At 37.2% G+C, this 16857-nt stretch overlaps 1 protein-coding gene across 17 annotated transcripts in view; it reads right to left on the bottom strand.

The window, feature by feature from the left end:
• Positions 1–16857, bottom strand: part of PMCA (plasma membrane calcium-transporting ATPase 3) — a 134838-nt gene that overhangs the window by 55190 nt on the left and 62791 nt on the right. Inside the window, exon 2 of one of the 17 annotated variants that reach the window (XM_065226926.1) lies at positions 8686–8745. The exons of 14 other annotated variants lie outside the window; for them this stretch is intronic. The gene's annotated coding sequence lies outside the window, so the exon portion shown is untranslated. Of the gene's footprint in view, positions 1–4148; positions 4748–8685; positions 8746–9247; positions 9267–16857 lie in introns of those variants that run through there. 2 more of the 17 variants (XM_065226930.1, XM_065226929.1) reach the window with 2 other exon arrangements.

The following is a 16857-nucleotide window of genomic DNA, read 5'->3' as shown; positions in this document are numbered from 1 at the left end:
TCTTAGAACACTAAGTTGAGAGCACGCAATAAGCTAATATGCTATATGCAATAAGCTTGTAATGCGAAGAAGAAGAAGAAGAAGAAGAAAAAGAAGAAAAAGAATATGATGAAGAAGAAGAAGAAGAAGAAGAATAATAATAATAATAAGAAGAAGAAGTTCTGTTAATCATCCATCTCGGGATCTTCATATAACAACTTAATTTTTGTAAGTGAAAAGTTATCCAAAGTAGCAGAATCTTGAAGTTTTTACAAGTCAAATTTATCTTGGAACTTGACAGGATTTCTATTGAACTTGTCTAAGAATTTATTTTCAATAATTTATTTTCAATCATATAAGAAATCCATCTCGGGACTCCGACTCTCTATGCGGTAATGCCCAAATGTCATTCAAACCTCTGCAGAAAACTCTTGAAATCCACTCTGCAATTCAGTTCGAATTTCTAATAGTTCTAGCAGATCTACATTGAAATTCTCCTTAGAATTCTTCGGACTCTTTTGTTATTCTCCTCAGAATTTTCTTAGAATTTCTCCAACTTTTCAATGGAATTTTTCCTTAAATTAATTTTGAGTTTTGCTCAGGAAATCCTTAAAATAACTTCAGAATTCTCAACTGGGATTCCACTTTGAAATTTCATTAAATTTTCATAGGAGTTATATAGAAATACTCCATGGACTTCCTTTCAGGCTCTCCTAAGAATTTCTTTAAAAATCTCCTCAAAATTTGTTTAGAATACACCTTGGATTTATTATGGAATTATCCTCAGAACTTCCATCCATTCTCCTCATTATTCTCCTGAAATTATAATTAGAACTCCGTTAGAATTCTCTTCAGCATCCTTTTACAGTTCTCCTTAAAATTTCCTCACAATTCCTATTCAATATTCCTTGACAAGTTTTCTCCTTAAATACCCGTGGAATCATGCTTCAATCTACCTTTGAATTTCTCCTCAGAACTCTCTTGGAATACTCTCAGTTTTGAATGTTCTACCTTGGAATTCTCCTTAGAAGTAAATTGAAGGTTTTGTCATTTGAATTCTCCTCTGAACTATCGAGAAATTCTTCTCAGAACTTTCTATGAGTTCTTCTCAGAGCTCCTTTGGAAATTTTCTGTGCATTTACCAGGAATCAGATCGTTCTCAGAAATACCTTGAAAGCATTCCATAGATTTCGCTTGAAGTTCTTCTCAAAACTAAAACGAAACTCCAGTCTGGACTCTCTTAGAATAGGGGAAATGGCTCTAATGTTGGCCTATGGATCTAAGATTGGGCCCATCGCTAAAAATCTGCAATTTATCAACTTTATCTAGATGAACGCGTCATTAGGACGGTACTAATTGATATTTTTGGTTTCTATTGAAAATTTAGTCGATTGCTGAAATTATGTATGGGCCCAAATTAGGGACATTTAGACCGACATTACATTCATTTCCCCTACTCATCAGAATTCCTTTTGAATTATCCTTCGTATTCCCTTTATGTTCGCCTCAAAATGCTTCAGAATCATGAATATTTTCTTCAAGCCCAAGGACCTTGAAAGTTTTCCCAGGTCTATCATTTTGACGTACACGCCCGTCGAAAATAACTCAGAGACTGAATCAAGTTGACTCACTCTCTATTTTCCCATACAAATTTTACTCGATTTCGTAAATGTGGAGTTAAATAGTTTATTAGTTCACTAGATGCATAGTTAAGGTTACTGATTTAAAAGAATATTTTAATGGAAGACCTACCTAAGACGACACTCAAATCGCAGAATAACCACCCTTGCTATAATTTACACAAATTCGTGCAGAATCAAGAAGTAGTGAAAACTAATTCCGGAATCATTTTCATATCACTGAAATATTTAGAATAAGATTCGTGGTTCTTGAGTACAGCATCCTCCTGTTGAACTACAATAAATTCCTTCCTTCAGAAATGAGTCAATCTTTACGTCCAGTTGTATGTTCCACTTGTAGTTTTAGTCAGTATTCCTTTTTCCCAATTCCTAGCTGCCTGACCTTTAGTGGTAAGAATACTGACCACAAATGATATCTTTATTACCAAAAGAAAACAGGTGTGAAGGAATCCAGATAAAAATAATACCGACTAAAACTCCATCCGCGAACCTACCTCTCTGTACCAGTGCTGAGATTTGTCATTGTCACTGACAGACTTTCGCGCGATATTGACTAAATTGTTCGTCACATAGTCATTGACAGACTTGATCCTCAAAAAAACCTTCGTCAAAATCTCATTCATTTTTTCGTCAATGACAAAGATTCACCTGGTAACAAAAAGTGTAATTTAGTACATTCTGTGTCACATTATTGTTATTCAAGTAGCTCAGGACGTAGATACCTGTTCACTAAAATGGATCCATGTAATTGTTTTGCTCAAGTTATTTAATTTCGTTACAAATTTAGCTAATAAACAAATCTGCACATGTTCGTCACTGACACCATTGTCATTGACAATTGACATGGTTTGCCTTGACTATGACTCTTAGCTAAAATGAGTGACCAAAGCAGAACTGTCAATATCACCGTGTACTGTCGAGATTTTGCAGCACTGCTCTGTACAATCATCCCACCATTATGGGTCAGCTAATAATAATGATGAATTTCTCATTCTAGCGTGATGATTCTCAAATGTAGAATGAAAAAAAATCGGGAAAAATCCTAAGGGAGCTCTGACTAGGATTTAAAGATAGTTCTGAGATAATGTCTTAAGAAATTCTGAGATTAATTCTAAGGAATTTCTGAGAAGAATAGAAGAAATTCTGTATTGAAATCCTAAGTAAACACGAAAAAATCCGGACACATTAAAAACGCTGCAAATAAGGCATTTTTTGAGTAAAATTTTCCAAATTTCAACTGAAGAGTGTATAGAATCACAGTAGGCATTGGCATGGGTTGTCAGTATAAGTTCATTTGTTTACATCGTGGCTTTACCGGAGCAAGCACGTCGCGGTTCGGTACTACACGCTTGAAACGAAAATCCCGGTCTATCCGTTCCTGGTAGTTTTCGATTAAATTTCTGGGCAGGAAGAGTGCCCCGGAAGAATGTAAAATCAAAAATAAGTCGAAATTCCCTAAAAAGTTCCTTGTTTGGAAAGCAATCTGCAGTTGTGAGCTGAAAAGCGAAACTTTCGTTACTCCTGGGACGATGAACCAGTAAATTTACCAGAAGGAGTGCGTACGGAAGAGACTACTGCCATTTCTGGAGCAGCATGAGACGGACTTGCAGCCACTACTCAAATTCCACCAAACATTGGTACAGCGATAATGGCGTCACAGTGGTTCCCAAGGAGATGAATCCGGTCAATACTCCGGAACTAAGGCTAATTGAGGAATACTGGTCAATTGTAAAGCACATACTGAAGAAAAAGGGTGGAACTACAACTAACCTGAAGGATTTTAAGCGGAAATGGAATTTGGCAGGAATCCCTTTATGAAGAGCTTTTTTGAGTGTGTTGATTTATTTCCATTTAATTCCGTTATAATTGCTTATCTTTTGACAGATACGCGTATTTCGTCTACTACTTTTAAACTTCATCAGTGCCAAGTACTCCAGTGATGTTGAGGAATTAACAGGAAATAAATCAACATACTCAAAAAAGCTCTTTAATTCTTACAATCATTCCCCATGACAGTTGTGGAAAGAACACAATCGTACCAAACGAAGCATTCTGCTTACAACTGCAGCATCCACAACATGATTTGTTAGGTTCGAAGTGGTCGAGGTGTAATCTAAAACCTCTATCAAATGCATTGCATTGCAAGCCAACCTCACTCCTCATATATGGAAATCACAAGCACGTCGAATCCAATGGGGTTTACCGAATTTGCGGTACACATCACCACAACCGGAACGATCAACCTCGCGGTCAATCCAAACAAAGTCATCTCCTTAAATCATTATACACACTTTACGCTACGTCGCATTTGGCACCAAAACATAACACACACACATATATACTTCCACCGCCAAGCTGCAAAACAAATTCGTGCACTACCAAATCGAGATGTTCAAAGATACCTTAAGCACTAGTCGCCCCTCGAAATAGCTTATAGCGAAACTATCCTCTAAATGTGCGAATCACCACCGGCTAGCTGAAGAACGAATAACACAAACAAAAAAAAACGAAAACAAGCGAACCTCTTACTTTTGAACGAGAGACACGATGACGAGCTGGTAAGTGCGACAACACTTTCGAAAATGGCACCTAACCTAAGTCATCCGTCCAGACAGACTGCACTACGATCACTACACAACAGTACCTTTAGACAAAACTGTACAGTAAGTTACTTGTTTTGACTCGCTAATTTTGAAACCAAGCGGATTTTGCTTGCGTCGTTGCCGTGACGGTGGTGGATATTCAACAGACTTGTAAACCAGAAAACCACCGCTGCGGCACAGTGTCCAGCGTGGTGTGCGGTGGCCGGGTGGCGTTTACGTCACCGGCGATGGCCACTACCAAATGGTGTTCTGCGTAAAGCCAGTCTCAGACATCTCTTGTTATTTTTTGCCGTGTTTCCAGAGGGGAGAATGTTACCTCGGTAACCACACGTTGACTGTCGGTTTTGACTGATCAACGTAGTCTATTTTCAAGTAGTTAAAACATCCCGAAATCGACAGGTATGTACGTAACTACCGTTAAGCGTTTAATTGCAATTTAAAAAATGATCGCGTAACTTTTCAAAAGGCTTTCAGTAACAAATGCAAACAAATCGAGTTATTCGATACAAAATATCGCTCGTCTAGCATTGTATGTGATACAAAAATATCCTTCCCAATTTACTTTCATTTATTTAAGATCAAAGGTAAAAAAATTGGCAAATGTTAAGTTTGGAATGATGGATGCTTCATTGTTACACCGGACATTTGGTCTACCTAACATGAAGAAAACCAATTTAGAGGTATACATAAGAGTACCAGTCATTTGTCCACTCCATTCTGAAGTCTGTGAAAGGTAATCTAGTATCATGTGTAGAACAAAACTACCAATGTAATATTCATTGAGTCTTTTATTAAGAAAAAAAAGTTGGAATTACAACTTGTTTAGTCAAAACGGTCTATTTATTTATTTCTATATTGTAGCACGAAAATCGAAGTAAAATTGTGATTTTGCCATTCCTAATGAATGTTTACCATTATTATCAAAACAGTTTTTAAAAAATAATCTGCTGAACTTCAATTTCATTTTTTTCTCAAAATGGCAGAAAAGGTCCTTTTGAAAATTTACGCGAGAATTCTTCTTTTTCAAGCGAACCGGTTTCGGCATCATATGCATGTATGTACGTTGCCGACTGCTACTCACTGAGAAGAAATCATTCTCTGTTGCACCGCGACGACAGTAAAGCACGTATCGCGAATCACAGCCTACTATCTATAAGTGTATACCGTTGTTGTATGACACACTACCCACGTATTACAGTAGTCGCAGCGACTGAATCAAAAATGAACACAGTGAAGGAATGTTACCGTCGGGTGGGTCATGGTTGAACTAGAAAAAGCTTGGCTTCATTGATCGAGATCTGAGTACATTGTCACGTAGGGTTTACAGTCGATGGTGTCAAGTCGTAAATTGGACTTGACAATTTCACCCGTTTTAAATCCAAAGCAATTGGGGCATCAATATTAGCTGGTGATATTTATCGAGTACGTTGATTCACATTTCATCAAATCTATAAATACAATTTGAAACAAACTATGATGACTACACGTTTGGTTAGCACTAATCAGTGGAAGTGCTGATTCTTAGTGCAAACTTTTCTACCCAAGAAAAAAAACAACATGGTGTGACGCAAAACCAATCACGTTTGACGTTAATTCACGCTGCTATACTAATAGGAAAATGGCGATCACTGAGACTGCCTTTTATTATGAATTCATTTGTATAATTCCATAGTGTATGTAAAAATGTAATTATCTGAAATGTGGTTTTATATATTTCAAAATTATGATTGCTTTGGTTGAACTGTGGTTAGATAACTCAAGAGTGTATTTTTTTAACAAATAGTGCTTCCACTTCCTGAAGGTATCTAGCAGCTCGGGATTAGTGGAATAGAATATAATAATTGATATCTCAGAATCCTGCCCTGGAAAGTTATCATGAACATAATATTGTGCGTTAGGGCTTAAGAGCTACCCTAGTCCTAACTACATGTCTACATACTTCAAACTAGGGTAGCAGTTTTTTATCAGTGTTAATCCTTGTTACGATCTACTGTTGATAGTGACAATAATCTGGTCGCACTATACCGAGGATGATAATTAGGGTGGGTCAATTTTATATAGCAGATCGCAACCCCCTGCTCTTTCGATCGTTATTGAGGTTCCCAACATCTGTCCCATTTAATTTTGATCTAGTGCTTCATGCATACCTGCAGGCGTATTTATGAGGTTGTAGGTTGCAGTCCTGAGATTTGTCATTGTCATTGACAGACTATCGCGCGATATTGACCAAATTGTTATTCACATAGTCACTGATAGACTTGATCCTGGCATCCACCTGGTAACAAAAAGTTTAATTTCGTGCATTCTGATTCACTTTGTTATCCAAGCAGTTCTGGACGTAGATGCTTGTTTACTGGTTGGTTGGTTGTCTTTATTAAGGAGATTTTCAGCCAGACGCTGATTCATCTCCGATGTGCTTGTTTACTTTAACGGCTCCATGTAATTGTTTTTCTCAAATAATTTAATTTCGTTTTAAATTTAGCTAATAAAAAAACGGACAAATGTTCGTCACTGACAATTGACATGGTTTGCTTTGACGATGGCTGTTAGCTCAAATGAGTGAACAAAGCAGAATTGGTTTGAATATCGCCGTGTATTGTCGAGGTTTTGCAGCACTGGTAGGTTGAAATCGCAGGTTTTATCAAAATTCTTCCGTGAATCCAAATCGTCGTTCAAATTTGGACAGTATTGGGAACCACGATACTGATTGAAAGAGCAGTGGGGAGCAGGGGGTTGTAAAATTCACCCATCCTAATGATCATGCAACAAGGAAGAAACGAGTTAGTCTTCTATGTGATCCCAAATCTTCTAACCGATGATATATCTAGTTTGAAGTGATTAAAACTAAATCTGATTCAGATTGATAGAGAGGCGCCTTGGAGGGTGCGCTCACTTTTCAAGGGGTATAAATAGCTGATCCTTACAATTAGACCGATCCCTTGCGATACAGGTAAGAATGACCTGTATCAATACTTCAATCATTTCATCATCACTTCTCAATAGTGATGGAGTAATACAAAATGCACTAAACTAAAGACGCGGGATAAACTACAACAGAACACATTACTGGACGCAATAAATTAAGACTTAAATACAAAAATTTAATCCATTATTTCAGAAAATATATGAGTTTCTGAACATTCTGTAGTAAATTTTACTGCTTGCAGCAATTTACAAAGAAAAGTTTTTAAGCAATCCGCTCAGTACATGCCTCGAGTTGCAGCAAGTGGTCGATAAATGCCAATAAGTTGATCATCACTTCATCCATTTTTGAATTGTTTCTTATTTGCTTGAAGGTTCAACCATCAAGTCCCAGGAACTTTGTTAGTGTCGATGTAGACTTTGATTATCTGTTTCAGGAAATTTTAATGCGTTATGTTTATTATTATTATGCAAGTATTTGTGAACACTATGAGCAGTAAACCAATCCTCTGCCAATTTGCTAATCATAACAAATTAACAAATTTCTATTGCATATGAACGAGAAGTAAATCAGTAGGGGTGGTGGGGGTGAAAAGGACACGCTTAGGACATTGATGATCTTAATGGTGATTATTCTGGGTGTGTCATTAGACATACTATTTGTTTAACTTAAGTTTGTTAATACCAAATACATAAATTAGCTTAGAAATATCATTCAAGATTAAAAAAAAAAAAAACAAAAAATGCTTTCTTGGAGTATTTTCTATTGTATGTGGGGGTAAAACGTACAAGCGTTGAGGTGCAATGGTAATTCGGTAGTGAAGTAGCTAAAAGTGATGCATTATGAGCTGGATAGCATGTTTGAAATACGCGCATAACATTTAAAAATGGCCGCAACTAAAAAATAAATCAGAACTATTTCTAGATAGAGCTGGAATTAGGGCGTAACAGCTTTTGTAAACAATGACTTCTATCGATGATTTCTAGGAATTCAAGGCACGTCCACGCAGACCAACCTAGCCATCGGATAGGGGAAGTCTTTCCCTACCCGATGAGGATGTTGGTTTGCGTGGGTGAGCCTTGAATTTCTAGAAATCACCCATATTAGAGATGAACTAGCCTAAGGCTAAAAATCTCTTAAATAAAGAATTAAAAAAAAAAAAAAAAAAAAAAAAAATGGAAATCACCCAGAGAAGTCATTGTTTACAAAAGCTGTTAGGCCCTAATTCCAGCTCTATCTAGATTTAACCTGATTTACATGGAAATTATTTATAACTCATAAATCAAAGATGCAAATTTTCGCATCAATGAAAACTCAGTACCAGTATTTGAGAGATACAACTCACAATGTTCATTTTCCTACCAGGCTCTCACTAAGAATAGAACAGAGACAATAACAAAAATATTCCGACTCAACTCAGCGTGACAACAGACAAATGCTGAGAATGTGTTCATGTGTATGTCATTTTGTTGGCATCCAGTAGATTATAGCCTATTATTTTCTTTATCTACAGTGGTTTAATGTGGTTCAAATAAAATACCTTCTAGATTGTGAAGTCCATAACAACACCAACCAACGACTGTACTGTAGAAATACGAACCTGTAAAGAAAGAAACAAATAAAAATAAATTAGATAAATATACCAACTTTGTCCATTATAGCAACACTCATTCGCACTATTCCATTTGATGTAGCGACTGTACGAAAACAAAACCTTCTATCGCCGTCACAGAGCAGTTAAAGTGTGCATCATGTTTTGCAAAAAATAAAAAAAAATAAAAACAGTAAACCATCAGCACAGAACGCCCCTTTCAGTCAGTTAGTTAGAGTTAGTACACTAGTAGATTGTGTGAATCACCTCTATGCAATCAGAACGCTTGATTCTAGATTCTAGACACACGCGCACACAAGACCTTACAGCAGCAATTTTTTATTCTCTTCATTTTAGATGGCTCAACGATGAAACCCACCGCAAACAATAGTACAGAGCGGTACCGTTGTTTGCGGATTATTTTTTCGGAATTCTTTGATATCTGGTTTTTGCTAATAAAGATACCATTTGTAGTCAATATTCTCTCAAGGATTTGGGAAAAAATGAATACCTGCTATATCTCCATCCACAAACAACGGTACCTCTCTGTGTAGGTTCTACGGATGGATGGACGACCGGACGGTAACATCATCAACCACTAAGTATGACCACTCTGCTATCCGCTGCATATTAGAACCAATACAGACACCGACAGCCCACATCAGCAGCGAGCAGTAAAGGTGTGTATTTTTGCTTCCACCCACAACATCATGGAGGTACGAGAACGACTGACGTGTAATGCAATCAATGAGCAGCACTTCTAGCAGAAGAAAACGTTCTTTTTTTTCTCAGCAACGAGAGTCGAGAAGCTCGGGGCGGGGGTGGATTATTGTTTTGTTCCATGAATGAAGATGACATCACAAATAGGTAGGACAGTCCGGAGCTCAAGCATTGGCTTGTGGGTTGTGTTCTTTTTGTGTATTCAATATGCGAGTTGAAGTAAATAGATTCTCTGGGAACTTGGGATTTGGTCGGAGAATTAGTTGTCTAAACAACAGCAGTATTGCATATCATGGAAATTGATTAACAGGTATGTTGATGCAAGGAGGATTTTATTTGGAGAACACCTAATAGTAATAGAATACCATGAGTTTGAGTACTCAATACCTTCTAATTTCGCAACACAATCATTTCTGTCAGCTGCCAGCATTATTGGACACTGATTAGGAATTGATCCTCCTAAACTGGCATGGTTTGCATAGGCGGGGGCTAAATTTATTTTTCGAATTTCACAATTAGACAAAAAGCGAACTTGATGTGTAAGGAAAATAAGTTATTGTAGTAACAATTCTAGAGGAGGCGACTTTAATCCCAGAGGGCGTAGCTCCTCCTAGTTACGCCACACAGTTCGAAAAAGTAGTGTAAATTTTTGTTCAATATGATGCACATAAATGGAGCGTCACATATCATATACGTTAACATTATATATCATGTAAAGTTCTGACACATTTCATGCAATGTAGCAAATATTGTATACAAAAGCCCATCTTTGTAAACAACATTGTTCACAAGTTGCTCGGTTGCGTGGGATAAAATACAAGTTTACGTTAATGAATGCTTACATCACCATTAAAATTCAGAATTTTTATCTGTGCATAGCTACGCCAGTAGTTTTCTGCAGAGAAACAAGCAGTGTCTTAAATTTACAATCAAATTGAGGGACACCAAAACACGGCAAAACTCCTGCTTTCCTATGTGCTCCCACCTTTCCCATGTCACCATGAGAAATGTAGTCAACATGAGAAAGACATTACTTCATAGGATGGATGTACCGTAAGCTCGGTTATGGCGGTCTTCGTGTATATGAAAAGCGTTCTTTACAATGTTTGACAGCTGCTTTAATTTTCATTTTCATTTTGCAGCGTTTGGTGGGGCAATGGGAGCGCAAGTCAATCCAAAGCCGAGGATAAAGGACGGGTAATGGCTGAATAGTCTATGCGGACCACTTGAACTCCATGAGAAAAGGAAGGGATTGAAGAGGCCGGTTATTGGGGGGTTTTAAGGAAATGACACATAGTGGTGCTAAATGTAAAGAAACCGAAAATCCATCTCCCACTGATTCATCCTTTCACATGTATAACAAATTGATATTTTAAAGCAATAATCAAAATAAACAGATAATACATGAAAAGGCTAGTTGCCAGTTGCTTTAAAGGCTAGTTGCCTCCCTAAGCGGACCCTCCGCATCCTAACTCTTCTGTTAATCCACTTAATGCTACTAGGCTGTCTAAATTTTCTTATTTAAGTTCGTTTGATGATTATGATACTTCTAGTCTACTTTAATAAATAATTGAAATCTCTAATCTACCTACCATGCTTTATTAAGTACCTGCACTTGTGAATGTAATCTAAAATTTAACGTGTTTCAATTTGTTTCTGACTTTGACCTATATTTAATATAAATTAGTTCGTCCCAGGTGACACTTTCAAGTGACTAAAATGCTTCACTTTGAAGTTAGTTTCCTAGCTGATTTTTAAATTACATAGGGTATATGCTTCAACTACGCTCACACGTTTCCACTATGTCGCACCACAAAAATAAATATGGGTATGTCACAATAGAAGCATGCCACAGTGGAAATCCCGAGCCATAGTTCAAACACTTATCCCAAATCAAAATAAAGCACATATAAGATTAGTTGCAATACCATGTACAAAAATGGTATTTAACATTGTTCCCTGAGTAACACCTCAATGAAAACAACAACGAAAGCTTGTCACGCAAGTAGAAGGAGCACTGTTGGGCACTTTCTGAAATATTTTAATAGTATAATTCCCTTGCAAACCCAAATAAATCTATCTGCGTAAAAATAAATAAAATAAGAGTGATTTGCGGCAAAACCCGCCAGTATCGCACCCAACGTCAGTGTCTATACGTAAGCGTACTACGACGCGGCTCTCAATTAAAGGAGTAACAAGTGTGATACTATCACTTCAGGCTATAACTTTGGTTCTCTTTTGCAATGGTTAATCAGAGAGGGGAAGCTCAGTAATTCTCATCGCATGCTCATGACGCTATTCTGTCACGGCATGAGCCAACGACGCCGGACCTAAACCAACCGTCTCCAACGCTCCACTATGAAGCATAAGATTAGGCACGCCCACCAACGTCCAGGTTAAAAAACTAGCCAAGGGGAGGGCTTTACAATGTTTGTCAGCTGCTGGTTAAAAAGATTTTCTCCCCTCTTCGCCTCTTAGTGGAACAGATGGAAAGGGACCACATTTCACCAGCGTATTACATCCAGCACCTGTCAAAAACCATAATGAAGGGCACTTTTCATACACTCGAAGACCGCCATTACCGAGTGTGGAAAGCTAAATACCTCATTCCTCCCCTATAAACCAGTGTTTGAAAATGTTATTATCAATTCAATCCCATCAAAATGCTGAATTTTATTAGTCTCTTGAAGTGAAAATCAGTGTCAAGATGAATATAACTGACATGAATATCACTGCTTGATCGCTAATAAATATCTCTAAGTTGCTTTAATTTGTCGCTACTTCGATGGAATACACATTTAGTCAATTGATATTTGACAGTGTTCCATGCTATAAACTCTCAAAGTTTTGGTTATGGGTGTGCATTAATTTTAAATTAGTTGGAGTTGGAAAATCACCACGCAATTACGCTATTAGTGCACAGCCCGTACAGACTTTCAATACCTGTGCCTGGGATTGGACTTATAAATCTGAAATAGTGCTTAATCTATTGTTCTTGAATCTTGAAACTCTAATTCTGATGATAATGAGAAATTAAAAAATAATTCTGAAAGGTGTATTATATATCGAGTTAAAATGTCTTATATCGAGTGACGCTATATCGAGGGGTACACGACGTTAGGTATAATGGACGTTAGGCATATTCTACCCGATGAATTCCAGAAGGATGATGGATGATAATAGGAACCGTCTATTCATTGCTGACATCGGTGACAATAATGAAAGAGCCTTAATTTTTGGAACTCATGAACGACGACAGGCAAAGTATTGGGTTGCAGATGGTACGTTTGCCACAGTTCCTTGTTTATTTCGGCAACTCGTCACTGTTCATGGAAGTATCGCTCCCTCACATCAGCAGACGGTTCCGCTAGTTTTAATTCTGATGACAACAAAAACATAATCGTTGTATCGAAAAGTATGGCGGAAATCCAGGAAGCTATGTTTTTTTGTTATTGAATGAAAAACCACAGAATTCACCATTCTTCATTTCATGAGCTGTTCTTTGGCATCATATTTTATTCAACCTTAGCAATTTTTTTATTATTGAATGAAAAATCACAGAATTCACCATTCTTTATTTCAAGAGCTGTTCTTTGAGGAAAACCTTTTCTTCTTTGAAAATTGCAATATGTGTGATTTTTTTATTTCTAGATGCGATTGCTTTCAAGATATAGTTCAAAACTTGTTTTTATTGCCAGATTACCCGCTATCGTTACTTATCTTGTATCTAAGTAAATACGTAGCTACGTCACTTATGATATGATGAATAATGGATTCCAAATAGTGCTTATTGAATAAACTATGTTTGTATAACTTGTATGATCTTTTATTCAACGCTTAGCCTAATTTAAGCATTATTTACCATGCACGAAACAGGTTTCTAGAGTTGCACAACAGCAAGGTATCTTATGCCTAACGTCCATTATGCCTAACGCTTAGTCCATTTTATTCAACGCTTAGCCTAATTTAAGCATTATTTACCATGCACGAAACAGGTTTCTAGAGTTGCTCAACAGCAAGGTATCTTATGCCTAACGTCCATTATGCCTAACGTATATTATGCCTAACGTCCATTATGCCTAATGACTTTATGCCAAACGGCCATTAGGCCTAACGTCCGTATGCCTAACGTCCGTATGCCTAACGTCCGTATGCCTAACGTATTTATACCTAATGGAGTACACTCATATCGAGGGTACGAACGTTATATCGAGGGTATGTTATATCCAAGGTCACCTGTAAATGGCTGAGCTATGATTTTTCCAACATTACAGGTTTGCCGTTACACATTTAACCGGAGGCATCGTGTTCGGAGTCAAGGGGTCTTCACAATTTTTACGTATAATAGTGAGAGACTAGGTTTACGATACTTTGGGGCTGGGATAAGATGGAGCAACCAAGTGGAACATTTTGGAATAAAATATTGGTAATCCGTTTCTTGCAACTCTCGAATCACGAACCACTCACGTTGGTGATGATTGTGATCTGTACACACATAGGAATTATTACCGACTTCGGTTTTTTTTACCGAACTTTAAACAGCTGAACGTTCGGTAAAACTTTGACCCTTGATTTCAAAAGAAGTTTCACTCTCTGTGGTGTCATTTTGGTGAAGTTTTCCTTGTTTTGAAGCCTGAAAACTAATAAACTAAAATGCCTGATTTTTACCGAAGTTGTTGAAAGCTCGGTAAAAATTACCAAAGTCGGTAATAATTTCTAAGTGTGCATTGAATTGTTTTCTGTAATGTTTACGTTCGGTGAATTTTTGTATTAAGTGTGGGTGTTTTTTTTTCGAATGTACTAAATATGACTAGAAAGTCGTTTCTTTTTAGTAAGCCAGAACTGGAAACCAGAAGAAGGAGTTCTACAAACTAATTATTGACATATGGACTGAACCCAAGTAGAATTGCAAGTTATATCAATCCAAAATTGCTAATTAGGAAATTGGTTTTCCCAAATGTGTAAATATTTTAATGGCGATCACCAACTGCTCAAGATAGATTGAAACGAGTGAAAATTAAATTGAGGGATGCTATAAACAAGACTCAATTGGTTTCTGATCATGAATATTAGAGAACGAAAATACGGAATGTTAATCAACACTTCTTTTAACAAATTCGCAAGCAATGAGGAGTCCTAAACAGATTTATTTTATTCAGCGCTTAGAAAAAGAAATTTAAACGAAAAAGGATTGTCAAAAGTAATGGTAATGACTCTTATGTTTGCCTATTGATCTATAGATTGGGCCCATCGATACAAATCTCCTGTTTTTATTTTTTTCCTACACAGCAAAAAATTAATTTTAACATTACAACCAAGATTGAAGTGCATCCACTTCGATGTGATATCAAAATAATTTTTTTTGCGGTGTAGAACAATGCGTCATCTGGACAAAACGATTGGATATTTTTGTCCACTAGTAAACCAATTTGGCAACAAATGCTTTACATCGAAATTTATGTATGGGCCCAATATTAGAGACACTTAGGCCGACATTAGAGACATTAAACCTACCTATTTTTATAGATGTGCAAGAATTTGAAAATTTATATCAAATCATAGGGGGCCCGCAATAAAGAATAAACCAGGGGCAGTTGAAAGGAACCGATTCGCACCGAGTAGAGTGTTGAGCCTATTGGCAAATGGCATACGTTGTTGCCAAGGCACTTCAATTACCAAAGATAGACGTGACAACTTTGTCGCAATCAACAAGAAAGATAATTCTATGGCGCTTTGATAACAGCATTAATCGCAAGATTGACAGTTGCACCGACTTCAACGCAAATGCCAACTTAATCAGTCGATAACCTTTCAGTGTATAATCAAATGCTTCGGAAGGATGTTGATCGACAAGAAGCAGATTTTTATTCCTTGGGTACCTTGAAAATAAATGAAACATAAAAGCGGTGACCCGGTTCAACAGCCGTACTCGGTACTGGAGAACAAAAGTACACATTTCACACGAAACCATCGTTCCAGTTGGCTGAGGGCGCTGATTACAGTCACCATTCACCCAGTCTTAGTAATGTACCCACGAAAAAGAACCAGTAGCAGCAACGATGATGATAAGGGATCGTCTATTAATTATGTCACACTTTTAGGAGGGAGGGGGGGGGGGGTTGGAAACTGTTACGAGTCATACAAAAAAGGTCCCTACAACAAATGTAAGGGGGGTGAAAATGGACCAAATTTGCGTGACATAATTAATGGACCTTCCCTAATGATGATAATGATGATGTTCAGACAAATCCTTCACTCAGTACTTTAGTGGGTGGCTTTGTTAGGAGGATGAGCTCGGTTTTTGTAGTGTTTGTTTTACATTTTTTTTTTCTTTACTATTTTTATTCCTTTTCACGAAAGTTATTCATCATTTGGAAAATGAGGGCCCGCAAAGAAACCCAGTGAAGTAAATTAGAAAAAGTAAAAACAAAAAACTCACCGGAAATAAAGCGAAAGAAAAAGTCTGACAAAGGTGGGTAATTTTAGGGCTTTACTTGAAAAAGAGCTTACTGCAAACAATCTTGCTATCGTTCTTTGTGTCAATGTGGTAGTCACAATGATGGAAATGTTAATCAGCAGAACGATCCCTCGTCATCACCGTACTCAGAATAGTAAACAGAAATAATTTGAGACAGGAATTTCAGCTTACAAGAAGCTTGTTTAGGATTTCATTTTTAAATTCCGGAGTGAAAAATCGGATGAATATTTGCGAAAACTGTCCAGCACAATGCTAGTAAGGGAACTCTATTCTTCAGCCAGCACATCATGACTCGATTTAAAATTCCATTAACAAAAAAGCGACGAGCAACATCCAAGTCTACGCGGAAATTTAGCGGAAATAGATATTGAATTTTGTCTGAGCTTCACGGATCGAAAACTTTGATCCAAAGCTCACAAAAATGGTGGTAATTTATTGTTAATTTCGGTCCCATTCAATAAGTTATAAGTTGAAAAACAAGCAAAAGGAAAATAACAAAAAAATCATCAATCCGAAATACCCATCCGTTCCCGTTCAATCAACATGAGGTGACATACTGCTGCTGTCGTCATGGTTCGCTTCAATGCATTCGATAGTGAATGGTGGCACTCTAATGGCGCAAATGAATAGCCATTCCAATCAACGCGCTATTAATAATATCCACGAGCCTGCTTTTTAATTACCAATGCTTCAATGACCCCAAAACTGATGATTTTCGCACAACTATTATCATGAGAAAACAAACGGACCAGTTCCATATTTGTCGATGTGCGATGCAAGGAAGACTGTGTCACCTCGTCACACGATAAGCACTTCTGAATGATTGGGAAACGCAAAGTTTTATCGATGAATTATGAAATGCTTGCGTCAGTCGTCTCAAGTGTACACGTTTCTTGAATTTTTAATGTCACGAAGAATCTGCG

This window comes from Ochlerotatus camptorhynchus, unplaced genomic scaffold (genome assembly GCF_037179485.1).
Source record: "Ochlerotatus camptorhynchus isolate MF236.1 unplaced genomic scaffold, CSIRO-AGI_Acam_v1.1 ptg000265l, whole genome shotgun sequence".
Classification (NCBI taxonomy): Eukaryota; Metazoa; Arthropoda; class Insecta; order Diptera; family Culicidae; genus Ochlerotatus; species Ochlerotatus camptorhynchus.
This window is presented reverse-complemented; position numbering and strand designations above follow the sequence as displayed.